This window comes from Macaca nemestrina, chromosome 16, assembly GCF_043159975.1.
Source record: "Macaca nemestrina isolate mMacNem1 chromosome 16, mMacNem.hap1, whole genome shotgun sequence".
Classification (NCBI taxonomy): Eukaryota; Metazoa; Chordata; class Mammalia; order Primates; family Cercopithecidae; genus Macaca; species Macaca nemestrina.
The window spans coordinates 24,727,968-24,750,395 of NC_092140.1; the positions used below are offsets into that span (position 1 = coordinate 24,727,968).

General features: G+C 35.9%; 1 long non-coding RNA gene across 3 annotated transcripts in view; it reads left to right on the top strand.

Moving 5' to 3' along the window:
• The first annotated feature begins 1,132 nt into the window (after positions 1–1,132).
• The window catches only part of LOC105477019 (uncharacterized), a 411,286-nt gene continuing 389,990 nt past the window's right edge, over positions 1,133–22,428 (top strand). The window contains exons 1-2 of one of the 3 annotated variants that reach the window (XR_011614691.1): positions 1,133–1,322; positions 1,901–2,346. This is a non-coding gene — a long non-coding RNA (uncharacterized lncRNA). Of the gene's footprint in view, positions 1,323–1,500; positions 1,573–1,643; positions 1,781–1,900; positions 2,347–22,428 lie in introns of those variants that run through there. The other 2 variants (XR_011614693.1, XR_011614692.1) reach the window with 2 other exon arrangements.

Genomic DNA, 22,428 nt, shown 5'->3' on the forward strand with positions numbered 1-22,428 from the left:
CAGATTTCACAAAGCCCTTCACTCTCTATGTGTCAGAAAGAGAAAAAATGGCAGTAGGAGTTTTAACTCAAACTGTGGGGCCCTGGCCAAGACCAGTGGCCTACCCCTCAAAACAACTAGATGGGGTTTCTAAAGACTGGCCTCTGTGTCCGAGAGCCTTGGCAGCAATGGCCCTGTTAGCACAAGAAGCAGATAAGCTAACCCTTGGACAAAACCTAAATATAAAAGCCCGCCATGCGGTGGTAACTCTGATGAATACCAAAGGACACCATTGACTAACAAATGCTAGATTAACTAAGTACCAAGGCTTGTTATGTGAAAACCCCCGCATAACCATTTAAGTCTGTAACACTTTAAATCCTGCCACCTTGCTCCCAGTATCTGACAGCCCTGTTGAACATAGCTGTGTAGAGGTGTTGGACTCTGTCTATTCTAGCAGACCAGATCTTCGAGACCAGCCACGGGCATCCGTAGACTGGGAATTATACGTGGACGGGAGCAGCTTCAACTCACAAGGAGAAAGGTGCATAGGATACGCAGTAGTAACCCTGTAGGATGTTGTTGAAGCTAAGCCATTGCCCCAGGGAACTTCGGCCCCAAAAGCAGAACTCATGGCTCTAACTCAGGCTCTGGAACTCAGTGAAGTTAAGACTGTAAACACCTATACTGATTCTCGATATGCCTTTCTAACCCTTCAAGTACATGGAGCATTATAGAAAGAAAAAGGCCTGTTAAATTCTGGGGGAAAGGACATAAAATATCAACGAGAAATTCTACAATTATTAGAAGCAGTGTGGAAACCCCAAAAGGTGGCAGTCATGCATTGTAGGGGACCCGAGCAAGTTTCTCCCTCGGTGAGTCAAGAAAACTCCCGAGCAGACACAGAGGCTCGAAAAGCAGCATCTACTCCTTACCAGGCATCAGTCACAGCCTCACTACTCCCTCAAACGCTTGATCTGGTGCCTACTTATTCAAAAGAGAAAAAAGATTTTCTTCAGGCAGAGGGAGGACAAACAATAAAGGCAAGCTGGATAAAGTTACCAGATGGAAAAATAGCTGTGCCACAGCTGCTAGGAGCCGCAGTCGTGCTGGCTGTACAGAAACTACCCATTTAAGCTAAGAATCACTTGAAAAGTTGTTAGGCTGGTATTTCTACATCTCACACTTGCCAGCTTTTGCTAAAACAGCAGCTCAGCCATGCGTTACCTGTCCACAGCACAATGCAAAGCAAGGCCCCTCTGCGCCTCCTGGCATAGAAGCCTATGGAGCGGCTCCTTTTAAATATCTTCAGGTGGACTCCACAGAGATGCCTACATGTGGAGGTAACGAGTATTTACTGGTTCTAGTGTGTACTTACTCTGGGTGGGTGGAGGCTTATCCAACACGAACGGAAAACCTCGTGAAGTAACCCGTGTGCTGCTTGGACATCTCATCCCTGGGTTTGGACTGCCTCTACGAGTTGGCTCATATAATGGGCCGGCATTTGTGGTTGACTTGGCACAGAAGACGGCAAAGGAATTAGGAATCTCACGGAAGTTACACGCCGCTTCCCGACCTCAGAGTTCCGGAAAGGTGGAGCGGATGAATCCAACTCTCAAAAATAGTTTAGGGAAAGTATGTCAGGAGACAGGATTAAAATGGATACAAGCCTTTCCTATAGTATTGTTTAAAATTAGGTGTACCCCCTCTAAGAAAACAGGATACTCCCTCCCCCTATGAAATTTTGTATCATAGCCTCCTCCTATACTGCAAGCACTTCCGGGTACTCCCCAAGAGTGAGGTGAGATTGAATTACAGCGGCAGCTACAGGCCTTGGGGAAAATTACCCAGACAACCTCAACTTGGGTAAATGCGAGGTGCCCAGTCAGCTTATTCTCCCCCGTTCACCCTTTTTCTCCAGGTGACCGTGTGTGGATCAAGGACTGGAATGTGGCTCCATTGCCGCCACGGTGGAGGGGGCACCAGACCGTTATCCTGACCACTCCCACAGCTGTAAACGGGGAAGGAATCCCAGCCTGGATTCACCACAGCCAGTGACGCCTGGATTCACCACAGCCGCGTGACGCCTGGATTCACCACAGCCGCGTGAAGCCTGCGGCCGCTGAGACCTGGGCGGCCAAACCAAACCCGGACAATCCCTGTAAAGTGACCCTGAGGAAAAAGCAAGTCTTGCTCTAGTCACACCCAGAAGCTGACTGTTCTAGGCACGGCCGAAGCATGAGGAAAATCATCGTGGGACTTATTTTCCTTATAACATGGACTCGTGTGTTAAAGCTTCCACTGCTTCTGCCCACACAGAGGACTGTCTTCAGTGCACACATCAGGTCACTGAGGTAGAACAACAAGGTAAGACAATTTTTTTTAATTTTACAATTATTATGAATGCCTAGGAACTCCAGAGGGAACCTGTTTGTACAATAACACTCAGTACAAAGTATGTAATCCAGGAAGTGACCAGCCCGATGTGTGCTATGACCCCTCTGAACCCCCCATGATCACAGTCTTTGAAGTAAGACTAAGGACTGGTCCTTTTGCAGGTGACGCAAATAAGGTAATAGCTAGAACAGAAGAAAGAGGGGTACCCAAAAATGTAACCTTAAAATTTGATGCTTGTGCCGCTATTAATAGTAAGCAGCATGGAATAGGATGCAGTTCTCTAGATTGGGGGAAAAAGTAACACAGCCAAAAAGAAGTATATCTGTCAAGAATCATATTTATGTAGGATGTGTCCAAACTGGTCTTGTGTCACTTGGGTTACTTGAAAAAAAGATAAAAAAAGATCCTGTTTGGCTCCAAAAAGGAAAAGTCAGCCCCTCCTGCATGAGTGGGAGCTGCAACCCTTTAAAATTGGTAATCACAAACCCCTCAGACCCAAAATGAAATTAAAAAAATACGTATCATTAGACATTGATGAAAAAGGACTAGATCCTAGCGTAAGCCTCCTAATAAAAGGAGAGGTGCACAGACGCTCTCCAGAACCAGTATTTCAGACTTTCTATGATGAACTAAATGTGCCAGTACCTGAGATTCCAGGAAAAACTAAAAATTTGTTTTTGCAATGAGCTGAACATGTAGCCCAGTCTCTAAAAGTCACTTCATGTTATGTTTGTGGAGGAACCATAATAAACCATAATAGGAGATCAATGGCCTTGGGAAGCCCAAGAGTTAGTTCCTACAGACCCAGTTCCTGATGAATTCCCAGCCCAAAAGAACCACCCTGACAATTTTTAGGTTCTAAAAGTCTCGATTTATTAGACAGTATTGCATAGCTAGAGAAGGAAAAAGATTCACTCATCCTGTAGGGCGGCTTAGTTGTCTTGGGCAAAAGCTGTGTAATAGTACTGCAAAAACAGTTACATGGTGGATTTCCAATTACACAGAAAGAAATCCATTCAGTAAATTTCCAAAGTTGCAGACTGTTTGGGCCCACCCAGAATTCCACCGGGACTGGACTGCCCCCACTGGGTTATACTGGATGTGTGGACATAGAGTTTATGCTAAGCTGCTTGATCAGTGGACAGGTAGGTGTTTAATTGGCACCATTAAACAATCTTTTTTCTTACTGCCCATAAAAAACAGGCGAACTTCTGGCCTTCTCAGTCTATGTTTCCTGCGAAAAAGAAAGCATAGCCATAGGTGATTGGAAAGATGATAAATGGCCCCCTAAAAAAATCATACAATACTATGGACCTGCCACTTGTGCACAAGATGGCTTGTGGGGATATTGGACCCCCATCTACATGCTCATATGGTTATGAGCTGTTTTAAAAATTATTACTAGTAAAACCGGTCAAGCCTTGACTGTTTTTGCCTGGCAAGAGACTCTGATGAGAAATGCAATCTATCAAAATAGACTAGCTCTTGACTACTTGCTAGCAGCTAAAGGAAGAGTCTGTGGAAAATTTAACCTTACTAATTGTTGTCTACACATAGATGATCAGGAGCAAGTAGTTAAAGATATAGTTAAAGATATAACAAAACTGGTACATGGGCCGTCCAAGTGTGGCATGGATTTAATCCGGGAGCCATGTTTGAAAATTGGTTCCCAGCAATAGGAGGATTTAAAACTCTTATAATAGCAGTAATAATAATAATAGAAATCTGCTTACTGCTCCCTTGTTTGCTACCTGTACTTTTCCAAATGATAAAAAGCTTTGTCGATACCTTAGTCCACCAGAATGCTTCAGCACAAGCATACTATATACATCACTATCAATCTATTGCAAAGAAAAACATAAATAGTGAAAATAAAGGTGAGCGCTCCCACTAATAAAATGAGTGAAAGTCTCAAAGGGGTGAAATGAGGGAAGAGAGAGACCCTCTCACATTGTTTTATATTGTTTTATACTCAGTATCTGTTTTAAGAAAAAAAACAAGGAAGTGAAACCAAAGACAGGCAGCCCGGCGCCAGGCCCAAAACCAGGACGGGGCCTGCCTGGCCAAAACCTAGTAGTTAAAAATCAACTACATTGTATAGAAGAATATTTTGAAACTCCCTGTTCTGTTCTGTTTCACTCTGACCACCAGTGCATAAAACCCCTGTCACGTATCCCCTAGATTGCTCAATCAATCACGACCCTTTCATGTAAAATCTTTAGTGTTGTGAGCCCTTAAAAGGCACAGAAATTGTGCATTCGGGGAGCTCGGATTTTAAGATGGTAGCTTGCCGATGCTCCCAGCTGAATAAAGCCCTTCCTTCTACAACTTGGTGTCTGAGAGGTTTTGTCTGTGGCCCGTCCTGCTACAGTGATACAAAGAGTATTTTTGGAGAAAGGCATAATGGTAGTAATCATATAAAAATCCTTGGAGCTGAGGATTAAAAGATAACGTTAAGGGAGGCAAATATCCAAGTAAAAATCCAAAGTGATGTAAGAATATGAACATAATGCATCTATTTATGTATTTAACAACAAACAAAAATCTTTGGCCCTACTCTATTAAATTTCCTCTAATGTAATTGCTTTAATGAAGGACATATAAGGTTTGTTCTTCCTGAATTCTCCCTCACCTGGTGTCTCCTACCTCTACCCCCCAACAGCTTACATCCTCCAGATATATCACATCTGATTCTAATTCTCATTCTACTGTCCCACTTTACATTTTAGATCCAACTTATAGTAGACATATTTTATTCAATTTATGCAGAAATCACTTTATTGTAAGAAAAGATGATGAACTCACTGACTCAAGCAGAAAGGGAAGTGTTTTGGAGACACACCTATTTCAGGGAATATAAGAAGAATGTGCTCAGTCAGCTTCATGAAGTGGTAGAATAAATGTCTGAAAACAACAAAGAACTAAAGCACACCCTTAGTCCAGTTAAATATGTGGATTCAAGACCATTTACCAATGACAAGTTTCTGACTTCCCAGAAAGACATTTATGTACTGGAAAGAAAAGACAACAAAATTTTCCCTTACACTCCTGAATTTTCTGTTTCTAACTTCTATCCACCAGAATCAAGTGTCTCAATGAAAGAGACAACTTTCGTTTCTATATCCAAAATAAGAAGCATATATCAACCTTGCAATAAATGAATTTTAAAAAACTGATCGACAAATATATCAGTTTATGACTTCCCTAGATGCTCAAGCCTATAAAAAGATATAAGCATTGTCGTGGTGGTATGTATATATGTACATACACATGCAAGTGTGTGTATTTGTATGTGAATTGTTTAGAGAATGTAATTAAAAACAAAATCTCTTTCTCATGTGTGTGTGTGTATATATATATATGCAAGTGTGTATATTTGTATGTTAATTATTTAGATAATATAATTAAAAACAAAATCTCATTCCAAACCACAAAAGTAGAAGAGATAGAAACACCATTTTATTTTCAAATAAGCATTAAACCACAATGTGATGCACATCAAAGACAATTGCTAAGGCATTTGCAAAGGGAGAAAGATGTCTCAAACTTTTATAGAGCCAAGCAGATACAACCCAACACATACATGTTCTCCAAGATAAACAGTAACTTGCTCTCAAGTAAGAGGATGTGACAGCACTATTTGTCACACACAGTTCATCCTAAATTCTCTTTGTATTTGTGGTGACCATCTGTGCTAGTTAATTCGCTTTATCCAAAGGAGAAATAAATTTCCCATATCTGTGTGACAGGAGGTAGTTTTAGAGCAAGAAGTTAGGCTCTACTTAGTTAATAGAAACTGGGAGATACAGTGCTATCTTCCTTGATGAAAACATTCATAGAGATAGTTTCCAGGCCTTGAGAAAAACATTCCTAGGTCATAAAGCTGACAAGAGCCTTATTTCACTTTTAAAAATATTTACATGCATTTCAAAGAAACAGTGAAATAATTTACAATAACAAGTTTTTTCAAGTAATTGCTGTGAAATAAGGGGGATGTTTCTTCCTTTATTTTCAACAGGCAGAATTATGCTACTTATTTTTAATTTGCATTTGCCCTCACCCGTGTGTGTATGCGTGTGTATATGTGTGTGTGCACACGCGCATGCATGTGTTTCTCTAGAGGGAAAGCAATCCATGTTTAACGTTTGTATTGTATTGCTGAGAACACACTATAAAAAGAATATATCATATCTCTTGGCACTTGGAGAATAATTCAAATCTTCAGAATAAAAGGTTTTCCTCAGTGTTAGGTGAATCTTTACTTTAAAGTCTTATTACAAAACAATTTGTCCATTAACTATACTATTGCTTAAAGAAAATGAATTTCTTTCCACTGTGAAAGGAAAATATCTTGGGCCACGAAAATCACTAAGCTAAAGGGAAAAGTCAAGCTGGGAGCTGCTTAGGGAAAACCTGCCTTTCTTTCTACTCAAAGACACCCCTCTATTCACTGAGATAAATGCATATCTGAAAGCCTCCTTTGGAGAGGCAAATCAGAAACCCAAATGCATGCAACCATTGTCTCTTATCCACCTAGGACCTGGAAGCTCCCTCACACTTCCAGTTGTCCCACCTTTCCAGAAGGAAGCAATGTTCATCTTACACATGTTGATTGATGTCTCATGTCTCCCTAAAATGCATGAAACCAACTGTGCTCTGCCAATCTCGGGCACATGTCATCAGGACCTCCTGAGGCTGTGTCACGGGTGCGTGTCCTCAACCTTGGCAAAATAAACTTTCTAAATTAACTGAGACCTGTCTCAGATTTTCAAGGTTCACACCACATAATTTAAAAATCTTTACTGTCAAAGACAAAGGAGCTGATTAAAAAGAGATTATGAGGATAAAACACCTATTCAATCGTTAAACAATGAATTAAATATCTATTTTATGAAAAAAAAGGTACTGGACAACAAGCATGTTTTTAACAACTGAAATCAAACAAAAAATTATTGAGGAATTTTCCTCAAATTTTTTTGCTGTCCCAAGACTAATTATAATCCAAGTGAAAAGGAAAAATGCTAATTAGCTTGCTATAGTTTAAAATATTTACAAATAAGTCATTCACATGTATTGGATATAGTGTCAATATGTTTCCTGGTAAAACTCATAATAGCAAGCCACTGATCACACTTTTGTAGTCTGACACAAAGGAAAAATAAAATAAAGGCAAAATAGTTTTCTCAGACAGTAAATTTTTCTGCATTTGCAATATCAACAACAGATTTCCCACCCAATTTAAAGACATGTCAGTAAAATATATGTACTTACATACAGGTAGCTTTACTGTTACATTTGCATGGTCTCAAGATCCTTGGAAAATTCTTTCACTCTTGAATACATATTGGTCTAATTTAATTTATGATATTTTTGAATATATATCTGTCTATGTTTGAAGGCATAAAAACAGTGTTAGTTATTACTGTAATAAAAACAATATTCAAGTTGGAGTACAATTTCTAAGATTTAAATTGCTTTGACACAGATGGAGATTTGTTGGAACAAGATTGTTATTTTACAGCACTTGCAATTGTATATATCAAGAAGAGTAATAGGGTCTGATGTTAAAATATTGTAAAATTCTTCAACTTCAAATATCTTTTTGCTTAAGTTCAATATTTCTCTTACATTGGCAAAATAGCTTAATAAATCATTCTTAAATTAATAATTTGGTATTATGGGATATTCAACTTCATATTTATTATTTAGAGAACCTTGACCAGCCATATTTGAAATGATAACTCATTTAATGAATTTAAAGATGAAAAGAAATGATCTGGGATCCTTTACTTGACTGGAGAATAGTCTCATGTTGTCTGTGATTGTTCTTTTTTATTTTTCTATAGATGCTTCAAGAAAAAGAGTTTATAACCTATCCTTAATACTTAAATATGACAACGTATTTACTGTGTTTTTAGTCCTACTTTATTTATACCCTGCCACTAAATAGTCTCAAAATAATTCTCAGTATTGAAAAAAATGTCAAACTAAATTGAAAAAAGCTATAGGCCTCACTGACCTTATGTAATTATAATTGAATGATAGTAATATGCTGATAAATATTTGAAAATATTTGTCTATTATCATTTGACTATAAAATTATTATACTTAATTTTAAATGCTGTTGGATTCATCCTCATGTATACTAATAGCCAATTTGTCTGGATTTAAATACTGGCCATATTATATTTTCAAATATATTCTACATGTCCATAATGTTAATAATGCCCTGGAATTATTTCTCATATATAGATAGAAATATTATGATACATTACACTTAGTATACTTTTGTTAAGAATTTCCTAGAGAAAATTCTATTTAGGTTGCACAGATTACACATTGCTAATTTAGTGTTTATATAAAGAAATTTGCAATGAGTTTTACAATATTGATGGCTATATAGTGGTTTGTTATGTTTATATGCAACATGCTTAAGTATACACTTAGTGAACTATAAGCAGAAGATACTATCAATTTGTTTAAAAGACCCATTTTATAATGACATAGCAATATCCCACTCCTGGTACCATTTTTCTGTATTAGTTCATTGTAGCACTGCTATGAGGACATATCTGAGACTGAGTAATTTATTTTAAAAAGAAGTTTAATTAGCTCCAGATTCTGCAGGATGTACAGGAAGCATGGCTAGAGAGGCCTCAGGAAACAAAATCAATCATGGTGGGAGGCCAAGTGGAAGGAGGCATGTCTTATATGCCTGGCACAGGAGGAAGAGAATGAAGGGGGTGGTGCTATCGCTTTTAAACAACCAGATCTCATGAGAACTCTATCATGAGACAACCCTAGGGGGATGCTTCTAAATCCTTATAAAACACTGCCATGATCTAATCACTTCCCACCAGGCCCCTCCCCCAACACTGAGGATTACAATTCAACATGAGATTTTGGTGAGACCATAGAGACAAACCATATCAACAGTAATAAATATTTTATGAAATTTAATTTTGCAGGTAAAACCAAAGAAATTATGTTATTTATGAAAGGCTGGGCAAATGGGTTGAGTTTGAATTTGGATTATCATCTTTCTTATTTCCAAATTAATTCTCCAGTCTACAAACTTCAAGAAATACAAGCATCATCTATGCAATGGAAATTCTGACACCCATTTCTCAGAGATTCAGATTTTGTAATTCAGATTTTTGTCCTGGTAATCTACATTCTAAGAAGCACTCCATGTGTTTTTAAAACTAAACAAATACATGTTGAATTGCAACAATGCCTAATATAATGCCCTTTCTTCTTTATTCCTCTTCTTTACATACATCTTGATGACCTGAAACTGTATTTGTCAATCCTATTTGTATGTTAAGTTACGAGAATACTACCAGGGTTCCGGTTTCAAGTAAAATGGAGTAAACACAGTCATCTTTCTCTCACCCACCAAATGCAGCTGTTAAATCTGAAAATAATAAAATTTGAAATTATTCAGGAATTCTGAAAAGTAAATAGAAATAACAGCTTAGAAAAGAAGACGAGCATATAAAAATGATTAGCATATTTATTTAAAATTCTTGGTCAGATTTATATAATTTCCTCAACAAAGATCAGAAATTACTTTTCTTATTGTTGATTATGTTGGCTGGATTTTAGTGCTGAATTTCTTGATGAGCTTTGTCATTTTGGTTTAGAGGTTTATTTTGATGTGAAGCTTTTTCTTTGAGAGGTTGGGGGATGGGGCTGCTTGTTTCCTGTTTTTCTCTTTCTCTCTGTGTAAAACTCTCACTGTCTAATGATTTGTATTTCTGTCACTATTTCTGGGCCCACACAAGAGCACCAGGTTTGAAATCTTCCTTCAGCATTATTTCACAGAAGTGATGTTGAAACTGTGCAGATCTCATTATAAATTCAGTGGGTCTATAACTCAGTCCTGGAAAACCATACTGTGCTCTTATCTCCTTCTTCCTTTCCCCCAAATTCCAAAGTGATGTCTTTAAAATGTAAACAGATTCTATCCTTCATTTCCAATATTTCATGAATCCTTTCAGATGTCTATCTTAAAAACACTTCCTTGGACTACTAAAACATGTTCTGTTGTGTTTTAAAATTTGGGTTAATTTCATTTATACCTCAGGAACCACAATCCCAGTCACACTGGCTATTATGGACTTGGAAAACTGAGAGCTAAGATTTCAACCCAGCTCAACCTTTGTATTTTTGTTCCATCTCTGGTTCACAGAAATAGTCCTTGTTCATGTAAAATCAATTATACCTTTTGTTTTTCAGTTTTTATAAAATGTATCCTTCACTCTTACGTGTTCAATAATTAAATTTTCAAACATGACCTACTAAACTAAATTAACAATATATATCAAGGTTTTAGTATATATGCTCCTTCCACTCTTCTTTTCTTTTGGGTTTGGTTTTTCTGACACCAATGAGAAATACAATCCTACTCCAGCTGTCTACCATTTAGGAAAGGAAAAGTCAATGTGGCTGATGAATCTATACTTTATTAATGAGCTCAAGTTTGTGAGTTTGCATCACTTTATCCAATGATGTTTTGCTCTCCAGAGCAAACACAGGAATAAATTTATGGGATTTTGTTAATTAAATCATAGCTGTGGAGTTAAACGGAAAAATACAAATTACACTTCAGTACAGCTGAGTATGAGAAAAAATGTAAATAGAAAAAACTAGAAATGTAAAAGAGAAAAAAAATTTAGTAAAATAACTGGCCAGAATTAAAAGTAAAGAAATGCAAACGCACACTAACATTTAAATAAAATAATAATAATGTTTAAGGGGCCTAATACCAAAATGAATATTGGATATCTAGAGAATATTGGCATAGTAAGACCCTGAGATGATATTAAGGTTAGATTATATTATTTTTCAGTACATTATATGTCCCTCCCTCCCAAGATGCCTCTGTCACCGTCTGTTTGATGTCATCATTGGCCATGGGACATTTTGATCAGTCATCACTCATTTCCCTCTTCATCAATTCCACTATGGTTCCAAAAGGAACTGTTCCATTATCCTGGGCCCCTGAGATAAGAGCCGAAGTAACCTGCTATGGAGGTTATTGAGCAAAGAGTAACAGGTTAGTGTGGCTGGAGCACAGGAAATGGGAGTGGAAGGAGAAGAACAAGGTGTCAAGAAGGTAATAAGCTCAATTCATAAAGAGCCTTGTAAGATGTAAACAATTTTCATTTTATTTTGAATAAAAAAAAGTCATTTCAACATCTTGAGGAGAGGAAACAATATAACCTAATTTATAATTTTAAATGATTACTCCTATTAGTTTGTTTGGGGCACATTACAAGAGGAAACTGGGGGAAATAAGAGATGATGGTGCTTGGACCAGAGTAGTAGCAGTAGAGAAATAAGGTTAGTTAGATTCTGGATTGATCTGGAAAGTAAACAAAAGTTTTTGTTGACTTGCATGTGAGTTATGAAAAGAAAAATGACAAGAATGTTCTTGGTATGAGCAATTAGAAGGGGATTGTCCACAATTTTATGCCCCATAGAAATGCTTTGCTAGTGTCACCCAAAACTTACAAATGATTAAGTTCTATGGAATTTGTTAATTTCTTATTTTATATTACCTACCATCAGCTTTCATCACTGTTTTCAACTCTTCCTGAAATACTTTCTTACACTGATTTCTGTGGACCCGATTCTCCAGGGTTTTTTACTTTTTTTTTTTTTTTTTTGGTACAAATCCTTTATTTCTTTTCAGGCTTATTCTCCTTATTCAATTCATAAAATTTTAACTTTTTCAAGACTACATTTGTATTCACTTACCACTTTCCATTGAACATTCTCTTTAAGGAATCTCATCCACAAACATGTCATTGAATGCTATTTATATCCAGAGATTCCTACTCTTCTATCTGCTGTTCAGACCTTTCCTCTGTTGTCTAGATACATACAATAAAAACCTGGTTAAAAACTCTACTCTTGGCCTGGAGCAGTGGCTCACGACTGTAGTCCTAACTCTTTGGGAGGCTGAGGCGGTGGATCACTTGAGATCAGGAGTTCGAGACCAGCCTGGACAACATGGTGAAACGGTGTCTCTACTAAATATACAAAAATTAGCCAGGCATAGTGGCACATGCCTGTAATCCCAGTTACTCAGGAGGCTGAAGTGAGAGAATCGCTTGAATCCAGAGGCGAGATGGCGCCACACTGCACTCCAGCCTGGGTAACAGAGGGAGACTACATCAAAAAACAAACAAACAAACAAACAAACAAAAAAAACCTCTACTCTATGTCGAAGAGGCCTAAAATCAATATAACAAGAACAAACATATGTTTTTCTATTTACCACTATCTTATAAAATTGGAAGCCTTTCAATTCAATGCAGTACTATCCAGGAAAGTTACTATTCCAGAAAAATAATATTTATCCTTTTCTCCTTCCTCGTCTTCATCACTCGCTACTTATATACAGATTCTAGTCCATGATTGGTACATACGGTTTCTCCAGCTCTATTAAAAATGTGCCTCCTCTCGCTCAGAATGGTCACTTCTCTGGACTATTGCAGTAGCTCTTAACTGGGCTTTCAACATCCACTCTACTCTTTATTAATCAATATGATTATTTATTTTCAAATAAATACATTTTTGTAACATATTTTAAACCTGCTTCATTATTGCTCTCCAAGTTTAGAAAACAGTATCCTAAAGGATGTGATATAATCTCTGATACTCCATCCATCATTAGTTCAAACCAACCTCACCGTCGGTCTCACTCTGTGGGCTTCACTAAGACAGGACTTTCAGCAACTTGAATGCACTTTTTCCTTCTAACAGCAAGGACATTGGGTGTTCTGTGCTCTCTGTCTGAATAATGCTGTTTACCCACAAATATCACATATGCTTCAAATTTCAACTGTGACTTGCCGGTAAAGCATGATGCTTTATAAATAGCTTAGCATTACTCACAAGTTTACTGTATGTATCGAATTATCTGAATAATATGTTGTCAGTCCTAAGAGACTGTATATAATTTTGTTTACCATTATACTCTTAATACAGAACACAGTGCCTAACATTGTGCACAGTATTTATTTAGAGGGACTTAATGTGATTTACATAGCTGCATGCTGAAGGAAATTAATAATGTCTTCCCCCAAACCTGTCAACAAGTGTTACCTGTACATATTCGATTGCGTTCATTTTCATTAAACACATAACACATGCAGAAAAGGGACACATCCCTAATGTCATGCTCTGAGGACAAGAATATTGAATATAGAATGATGCAGAACCATCGTTAAGAAGAAAATAGGCTAAATAGGGAATTTTTAAATAATATGGGCCATTGTTCTTTTTAATTGTACCACTAATAGGGTAATATATAAATTGATTATTTATAAATAGAAATTAAACGATGCATTTGTTTCTAAATTAAAAGGCATCAGAAGCAATATTTAACCAAATTAAGGTTAATTTTGTTATCTTGGAATATATCCATAAAAATAAAATGCGTGCCATATAGAAAAGGAAAATGTTACAGAGTCTTAAAATCATTATTATAGCAAGTTCAAATTATTTTAATATTCAATTTAACATCATTGTAAAGGGAAGGAAGACTTGAATTAGTGGATTAGCAGCTCTACTAAATTGGTGGTTTTTAAAGAAACTGCTCAATATGTAAAAGAGAAAATCAAATCCTATAACCTTCTTCAAAAATACGTTTTTATATTGTATTATTTCTTCTAGGAAAATTCTTAGAAGTACACATACCATACAGAAAACAAGAACAAACAAACCAAAAACCAGATAACACTTTCTAATTATTGAAATAAAATAGTGGATGTCACACGCTCTTTGTCACATGTCACTTTTATCTAGTACTTTTAAAGGGTCACCTCAAATGAGAAGCTCAGTATTATATTAGACACTTAAATTGAAAGTGTTACACTTCTCCAAATGAGAACCAGATATATTGGGGCACATGTATATTAAGCAGCAAGTGTAGCAAAATTTTAATATTATTAATTTATGGTAACAAATTAAAAATAAGTTATCATAGAAAGTATAGTGAAAGAGCTTAACGTATTTATTGAATATATAGTTCTCACCTTGTTGCAAACTGTTCTGTTTCCTATGATCTGAAATGTCAGTGGTATATATCATATTTGGAAGAAATTTGTGTCTCCAAGTTTTTAGCACTGAAACCTTGTAGGACTTCTATGTCTTGACTAGGATCAAAACCCAGATACACTAGCTGAAATGTGTCTCTACATAGAAAGTCTAAAGGGAACAATTTTGTTCCACATATGTTGGCACTTAACTTGTTTTGATGGGTTTCTCACATTCCAGTGAGTTGTAGTCTTTCTTTTGGCAAATAAAAGATGCATGAAATCTGAATGCTTTAAATGCATATCGTTTATTTCCATTTAAAATACTTTCTCATTTTCTTTCAAAATCAAAACTACAGAATCTCAAATAAATTACAAATGTATAATATTATTGATAATTTGGGATATAAAAATCTGAAAAAGGGATAGATCTGGGCAACTTGATTTATAAGCCATTATGAAATCAATAAAATTATGCATATATAGGTTAGCTTTATTGAAATGCTCATAACATTATTTTCCACATATAAAATATAATTATTGTAAAAACATAAATGTTCATTTTTATGTGTTGATATATATCTGTGCATGTATATGACTGTGTAAACATATTAATCTATTACTTAGCTACTGATAAAAAAGACTACTTATATAAATATATGAGAGTTAACTATATTTCATAGTTAAAATAATGTATTGTTTATAAAACTGAACATACATATTGAAATCTGATGATAAGGGCTTTGCAAAGAAAAGATGCTTAATCAATATCTGGTGAATAAATAACTATTACATATGAACTATTATCTTTTTAATAATTTCATTATCTTACCAATATCATAGTATGAATGTTTTGCCTTTGACTTTGCCTAGTGCACTAAAAGTATAGATTTGTATGTAGAGTTTTGGGATGAAAATGCAAGTACCTACAAGGAAATAATACATTTGAGTTTGATCCCAGGCTATCTTTAAAATGAAGTAACTGGGAGACCAGCAAAGCCGGAACTCTTTCCTAAATAGATTTATTCTGCCTCAGTGATCTTAAGAAAATGACACGTTATAGCAGAATGGGAAAAAAAATGTCTAATTGTGATAAGTGTTTAAAAGCACAAAGATGCCTTTTTTCCAGCAACATGGATAATCTTAGAGAACATTATACTAAGTGAAATAAGCCAGTCACAGAAGGACAAACACTGCATGATTCCACTTAGAAGAGGTATCTAGAATAGTTAAATACATAGAAACAGAGAATACAATAGTGGTTGCCAGGGTCTGGACAGTGGAGGAAATATAAATTGTTGTTTATTGGGTATAAAGTTTGTTATGCCAGATAATAAATTCGAGAGATCTGCTGTACTTACAGTTAACAATATGGCATTATGCACTTTAAAATTTGCTAAGAGAGTAGATTGCATGTTAAGTGTTCTTGCCACAAAAACAAGCAAGCAAGCAAGTAAGCAAGGGAACACAAGAAAACTCGGTGAGGTGCTGCATATTTACCTTGACTATGGTGATGACAACATGGGTGTTAGCACAAGTCCAGACTCTTCACACTGCACACATTAAAACTGTACAGTTCATTGTATATCAGTTATACCTCAATAAAGTGGTTTTAAAAAGAGCATTAGGATACCATCTTTTCAAGTTTGAAAATGTATTTAATTGAACTGTATTCAGTAAAGAAAAACTAAGTACAGCAATATAGCCTCAACTCAGGCTTTCAAGGATATGTAAGAAATAAATGAATTTGCTCAATTTGGGGTACTTTATTTTAGGGGCCTCTTGAAGAAAATGCAAATCCAAATGATTTCTAGCTAAATGTATTATAATAACTTTTTTAGATCTAAAGCAAGTACACCCACACAAGAAGTATAACTCCAGTAACCTAAAGTGATGCTGCTATGGTTTGACTATATCCCTGAAAAAGCATCTGGAAACTTAATCCTCAATGCAAAAGTGTTTAGAGTTAGGGTCTAATAGGAAGTGTTTATATCTATGTCTAGCTGTGTCTCCACATTGTCAGCTTCTTCAGCTTTAAGTCTTAGAATTGAAACAGAGGAAGAAAACCAGGGAATATACCAGCATACTGTTCATTGGGTCCTGAGGTCCCTAGTTAGTACGCCTTTTTCAAGGTTTTCAAATACATCTTCCTAAAAATGTAATTCTGTCACTGCTATTTTACCATTTTAGAAGCAAACCAAAATGCTGGTTTATATCCTTTCTATTAGTACCACTTTTTCTTTGTTGTAAAAGGCAAATGGAATAAATTATCAAAACCATTTGTGTTGCCACTTCTCTGATAATGAGACCAAAAGAGAATTGATTTGCTGTTAATATATTTATAGCATGTAAATATGGCTCTAGCCTCATGAATGGATTAATGCTGATTTTTATAAAATGGCTTGAGGCTGTGAGTTCGATCTATTGCTCCATCTAGTGCATGTTCCCTCGCCTTTCCCCTTTCTGCCATTGGATGACAAAGCAAGAGGCCCTTGCCAGAATGGGTACCTTGACCTTGAACTTTCTAGCCTCCAGAACTGTAAGAAATAAATCTCTGTTCTTTATAAATTACCCAGTCTGTGGTATTCTGTTATAGCAACACAAAGCAGACTAAGACAAATGCTTTGTTATAAACTGAAAGGAAAAAATTATCCCTGAGGCTCTTTCCGTGAACTATAATGGTGATCATACCTTCAGCATGTAACATTATCTAAACTTACCCAAAATTGTTGAAAGCCTTATACTGTTTTGTCTGGAAACATATTGTGCGTATTTCTGGAAAAGTTGGATTCAGGTTGAAACAGTGGCATCTTTTCCTCTTTGTTCAATAAATATATTAACAGCAAATTGATTTCCTGTTTGGGTCTAATTATCAGAGGAGTTACAACACCAAAGGTTATGGTAAATTATTCCATCTGCCTTAGACAACAAAGAAAATGTAGTATTTGTAGAGAATCATATTGGCCAGTCTTTTTTGGTTTGTTTCTAAAATCTCAAAATGAGAATAAGAGAATTACTTTTCCAGGAAGATGAATTAGAAAAAATTGAAAACAGCAGACTAGTCAGGGATCTTGGAACCCAAGGAACAGCATTGTGGAAATTCCCTTGTTTTCTTTTTCTCTCACATATCCAACACTTGGAGCTGAAGAGTTTGGCAGTATGGAAACACAAATAGACATAGAGTAAAAAACACCATATAAAGTCTGCTCTCCATAGCCAAAGGACCAAATATGGGGTAGCCTCACGAGACCAAAAACATTTAGACAGTAAGTTGCTATACTCTATCTCAAGACCACAGTCAAGACTGTGGTTGCACCCCAGGCTATCTCAGCAAAAATTGAGTGGGAACCTAGACTTTCATCTTTGTGATGCTGGAACAAATTGCAACAACACACCCACTGAATGGTGTTCCAAAGGGCCAAGTAGGAACTCCTGGCCTAAAGCCACCATGTGGTGAGAAAGCATAAACTAGCCCATGTAGAAATAGCACAGGGAATTCCTGAAGCTACATAGATAGAGAAAGAGATGTTGTCCAGCCCTGAGCATTTCAGCTGGAGCCACTGTCTGCAATCCCATACAAGACCCTGAGCCAAAATGGGTCCATTAAGCCTTTCTGGAATTTTGGATCCACAGAAACTGCAGTAAAATTTACACTTAACATATATTGTTTTAATTCAAGGGTATTTTTATGACTCCCTGACTAGATTCTGTAAATTTGCAGCTAGTAGCATACAAACACCTTACACATCTTCAGACCGTCACTTTTTAGCCTACTTTTAGCATAGACTTGACACTCCACTAAAGAGAGAAAGCCAAGTGAAAGGGTAGTGCTGTTGTTTTCCAAAGGCCAACATTATACTGCTGCTAATTCTCATGTGATGAATATACTCACAGATAAGTATTACCTTCAATAGAATCTTGTTTTCAATATCCTTTTCTCATATCCTTTTAAAATATGTTTGTTCAGAAGTAGAGGATTTTTGTTGTATGTAAAGTCAACTGTCAAAAGTGAGTGTAGGAAGAGTTACATTATAAAACTTATAGATTTTTGTAACAGGAAGTTTTAAAGTGTGTTTTTCATCCCTATAAAGGTTTTCATATGTGTATGCAGAGACAGAAAAAAAAAAAAAAAACCCAGCATCTATAGATATATGCAGAGCAGCCTCTATAAATAGATGCCTATGGCAGGATTCTATCTTTTTGCACTATGAAATCATTTTTTCCACAGCATTTCTGTATGATTAATTCATTCTTCAAGCAGTTAAAAGCTGAGTAGTATGGGGTTCTTTTGGATAATTTGGTTAGATGTCAATATTTTCAAAACTATGATTCTGTCAAAAAATTAAATGGATCTTTTCTTTGTCCCTTTAAATGGATTCTAACACTTAGCATAGTATAAGAAGAAAAGTATGCTAATTTTAAAATTTAGAAGTCTATAGGTTGCTTTTATATGGTTTTTATGTGGATATTAGTAATTCAACAGATGTTATCTTCAAGATTTCACTTGAGGTTGCATAAACAACAGATTTGTAAAATGTATCTGGCAACCTCTTTACAGGATAAGTAAGATCTAGACCCTGTCCTTGAGGCTAGTAGAGTATATAGAAAAAAATAATGAGAAAGATACAATCTGGTAAGTCTGAAACGTACAAAGTGTTTTAAGTAGGAAGAGGTCTTTTTTGGAATGGCCTTTTGATCATTCTTTCAGAAAAAGCAAAAATGATTTCAAAGGGAATAACGAACGAAAAGCCCGTGTATGCTTTGCTGGGTTTCTTCATGTAAGAAATACCCTACATTTTTAACACATTGAAATGGTGATAAATGACAAGAACACCTTAAGTACTGCACTCTATTTCAACTTAATCAGGAAATGATAGCTTTAATCAATGAGTGTGTTGTTAGCTGCAAAAGAGAACACAAGGAATTCCTTATTGGAGTATAGCATTTTTGGAAAGACAGTTAAAATCTTGGCCATATGCTGCTTCGCATCATGAGTCCAAAGGAATAATCCAGGGGGTGCTGCAAGCCTGGATTATTGTGTCAGTTTCTTGGTATGTGCATATTCATATACCAAATGGTCTATGCAGAGCAAAAAAATCAGAGAGCTCCAAGGACTCATTGTAGCTAAAAAATTAGCTTTCTAAGCCAATATAACAATGCATTAGGGTTATAAAACTAAGCTTCCACAAGTCAGTGAGTGTAATTCGGATACAGATCTGTGCCTCAAGGATGGCTATTGTGGCTAGAGAGAGAAATCCAAGTGAATGTTGTGGATTGATGTTTCCCAAAGGTCAACATCATATCACTGCTAATGCTCATTATGCTTTTTGTTCCTATTACCAGCATCTCAGTACCATAAGAACATCATATATGCCTTCTGCCACCTCTCATTAATGTACATGCTCACAGAGAAAATAGCTTCCAGATAGAGACAAAATGGTATGTACTGTTAACTACCAGCACAACATTTGTACAGATCAGTAGAACTTATTTGTCTTGTATATCTGAATATTAATACCCCATCAGTGGTAACTCTCTATTTTCACTTTTCCCCAGCCCCTGGAAACCACCATTCTGCCCACTGCTTCTATGAGTCTATTTTAGATGCCTCATATAAGTGAAATCATGCAATATTTATTTTTTCTGTGACTGGCTTATTTCACTTAGTATATTGTCCTCCGTGTTCATCTACATTGTCATATATGGAATAATTTTCTTCTATTTTAAAGTTGAATAATATTTCATTACATGCATGTAACACATTTTCTTTATGCATTCATCTGTCAATGGACACTTACATTGTTCCATATCTTGGCTATTGTAACCAATGCTGGAATCAAACTGGGAACACAGATATCTCTTTGAGATTCTGATTTCAATTCTTTCAGACAGGCATTCAAATGTGGGATTACTGAGACATATGGTGGCTCTATTTTTAGTTTTCTGAGGGAACTCTATACTTTTTCTATAGTGGTTGCTCCATTTGACATTCTCAACAATAGAGTACAAACGTAATTTCATCACATTATTGCCAGTGCTTTATGTCTTTGTGATTCTGTTTTGTTTGTTTTTATAATAGCCATCTTACCATGTGTAAGGTGATATTTCATCATGGTTTTGATTTGCATTTCCTGATGATTAAGAATATTGAGAAACTTTTTATATACTTCACGTCCATTTTTTATGTCTTCTTTGGAGAAATGGCTATTCAAGTCTTTTCCCATTTTTAAATTAGAATTATTCATAATTATCATTTTGCTATTGAATTGTATTTTCTTCTATATTTCATATATTAATTTTTTATCAGATATTTTAAGCCATTTCAAAGCTGCTTTTTCACTTTATTGATTGTCTTATTTACTTTGAAGAATAATTTTAGTTTGACATAGTTTTACTTATCTATTTTTTGCACTTGTTGCTTGTGCTTTTGGTGTCATATTCAAGAAATCATCTCCAAGACCAATGTCATGAAGCTTTTATTCTCTATTTTCTTCTAGGACTTTTATAGTTTCAGGTACTGCATTAAAGTCTTTAATCATTTTTTAGTTAATTTTTGTGTATGATAGATATGGGTTCAATTTTATTATTTTACATGTGAATATTTAAATTTTCCAACATCATTTAATGAAAGGCTATTCTTACCCATTGTGTATTTTGGCACCCTTGTAAAGAATCAGTTGACCATATATCTTTGGGTTCTCTAGTCAGTTCTGTTGGTCTATATGTCCTTTTGTATGCCAGAACCACATTGTTTTTATTACCATAGCTGTGTAATATATTTTAAAATCAGAAAGTGTGATGTCTCTAGGTTTATTCCTTTTTCCCCAAATTTCTTTGGCTTTGGAGCAACATTTGTGGATCCATATACATTTCAAAACTCTTCTTTCTATCTCTGTAAAAATGGCATTGGGGTTTTGACAGGGATTTCGTTTAATTTGTGTATTTCTTCAGATAGCATGGTCATTTTACCAACATTAAGTCCTCCAATCCATGAAGATAAGTGTCTTCAATTTATTTATGTCTTCCTTCATATTCTTCATCAATTTTTCATAATTTCTAATGTTCTAAGTACACAAGTCTTTTACCATTTGATTAAGTCTATTCCTAAATATTTAATCACTTTTGAAACCATTGTGTCACAGTCAGTTTGGACTACTCTAACAAAAATACCACATACTGGTGCCTTAAAACAAAACAAACAAAGCAAGACAAAAAGCCTCAGGCCAGGCTTGGTGGCTTATGCCAGTAATTCTAGCACTTTGAGAGGCCAAGGCAAGAAGATTGCTTGAGGCCAGGAGTTCAAGACTAGCCTGGGTAACAAAGTGAGACCTGTCTCTTCAAAAAATAAAAAGTAAAAAATAAAAAATAATTTAGCTGATCATGATGGTTTGTGCTGGTAGTCCCAGCTATTTGAGAAGCTGAGGTAGGAGGATGACTTGAGCCCAGGAGGTTGAGGCTGCAGTGAGCCATGATTGCACCATGGCACTCCAGCTTGGATGACAGAGCAAGACTCCATCTCAAAAAGAAAAAAAAAAGCATTAATTACTCACAATTTTAGTTGCTCGCATGTTCAATACCAAAGTGCCAGTAGCTTTAGTTTCTGGTGAGGTCTTCCTGTTTTGTGGGCAGGACTCTTCTTTCTGTGACCTCACATGGCTAAGAATAAGAGAAAGGAAGACAATTGTCTCCTATCTTTCTTTGTTATAAGGCAACGTAGCCCATTACAGGGCTCCACCCTCATTGTATGATTACATCCCAATAGCCTCATCTCCAAATTCCATCAAATTGGATATTAGGGTTTCAGTATATGAATTGTGGAGGAATGTAAATATTTAGTTCACAGCACTCCACCGCTGCCCAATCCTCAAATTTAATGTCTTCTCATATGCCAAATACATTCATCAATACCAAAGGTCCTCCGAGTCTTACCCATTCCAGGCTTCAATATAAAGTCTAAGTCTAGAGCTCTACCAAATATCATCTAAATATTGTTTATGTGATA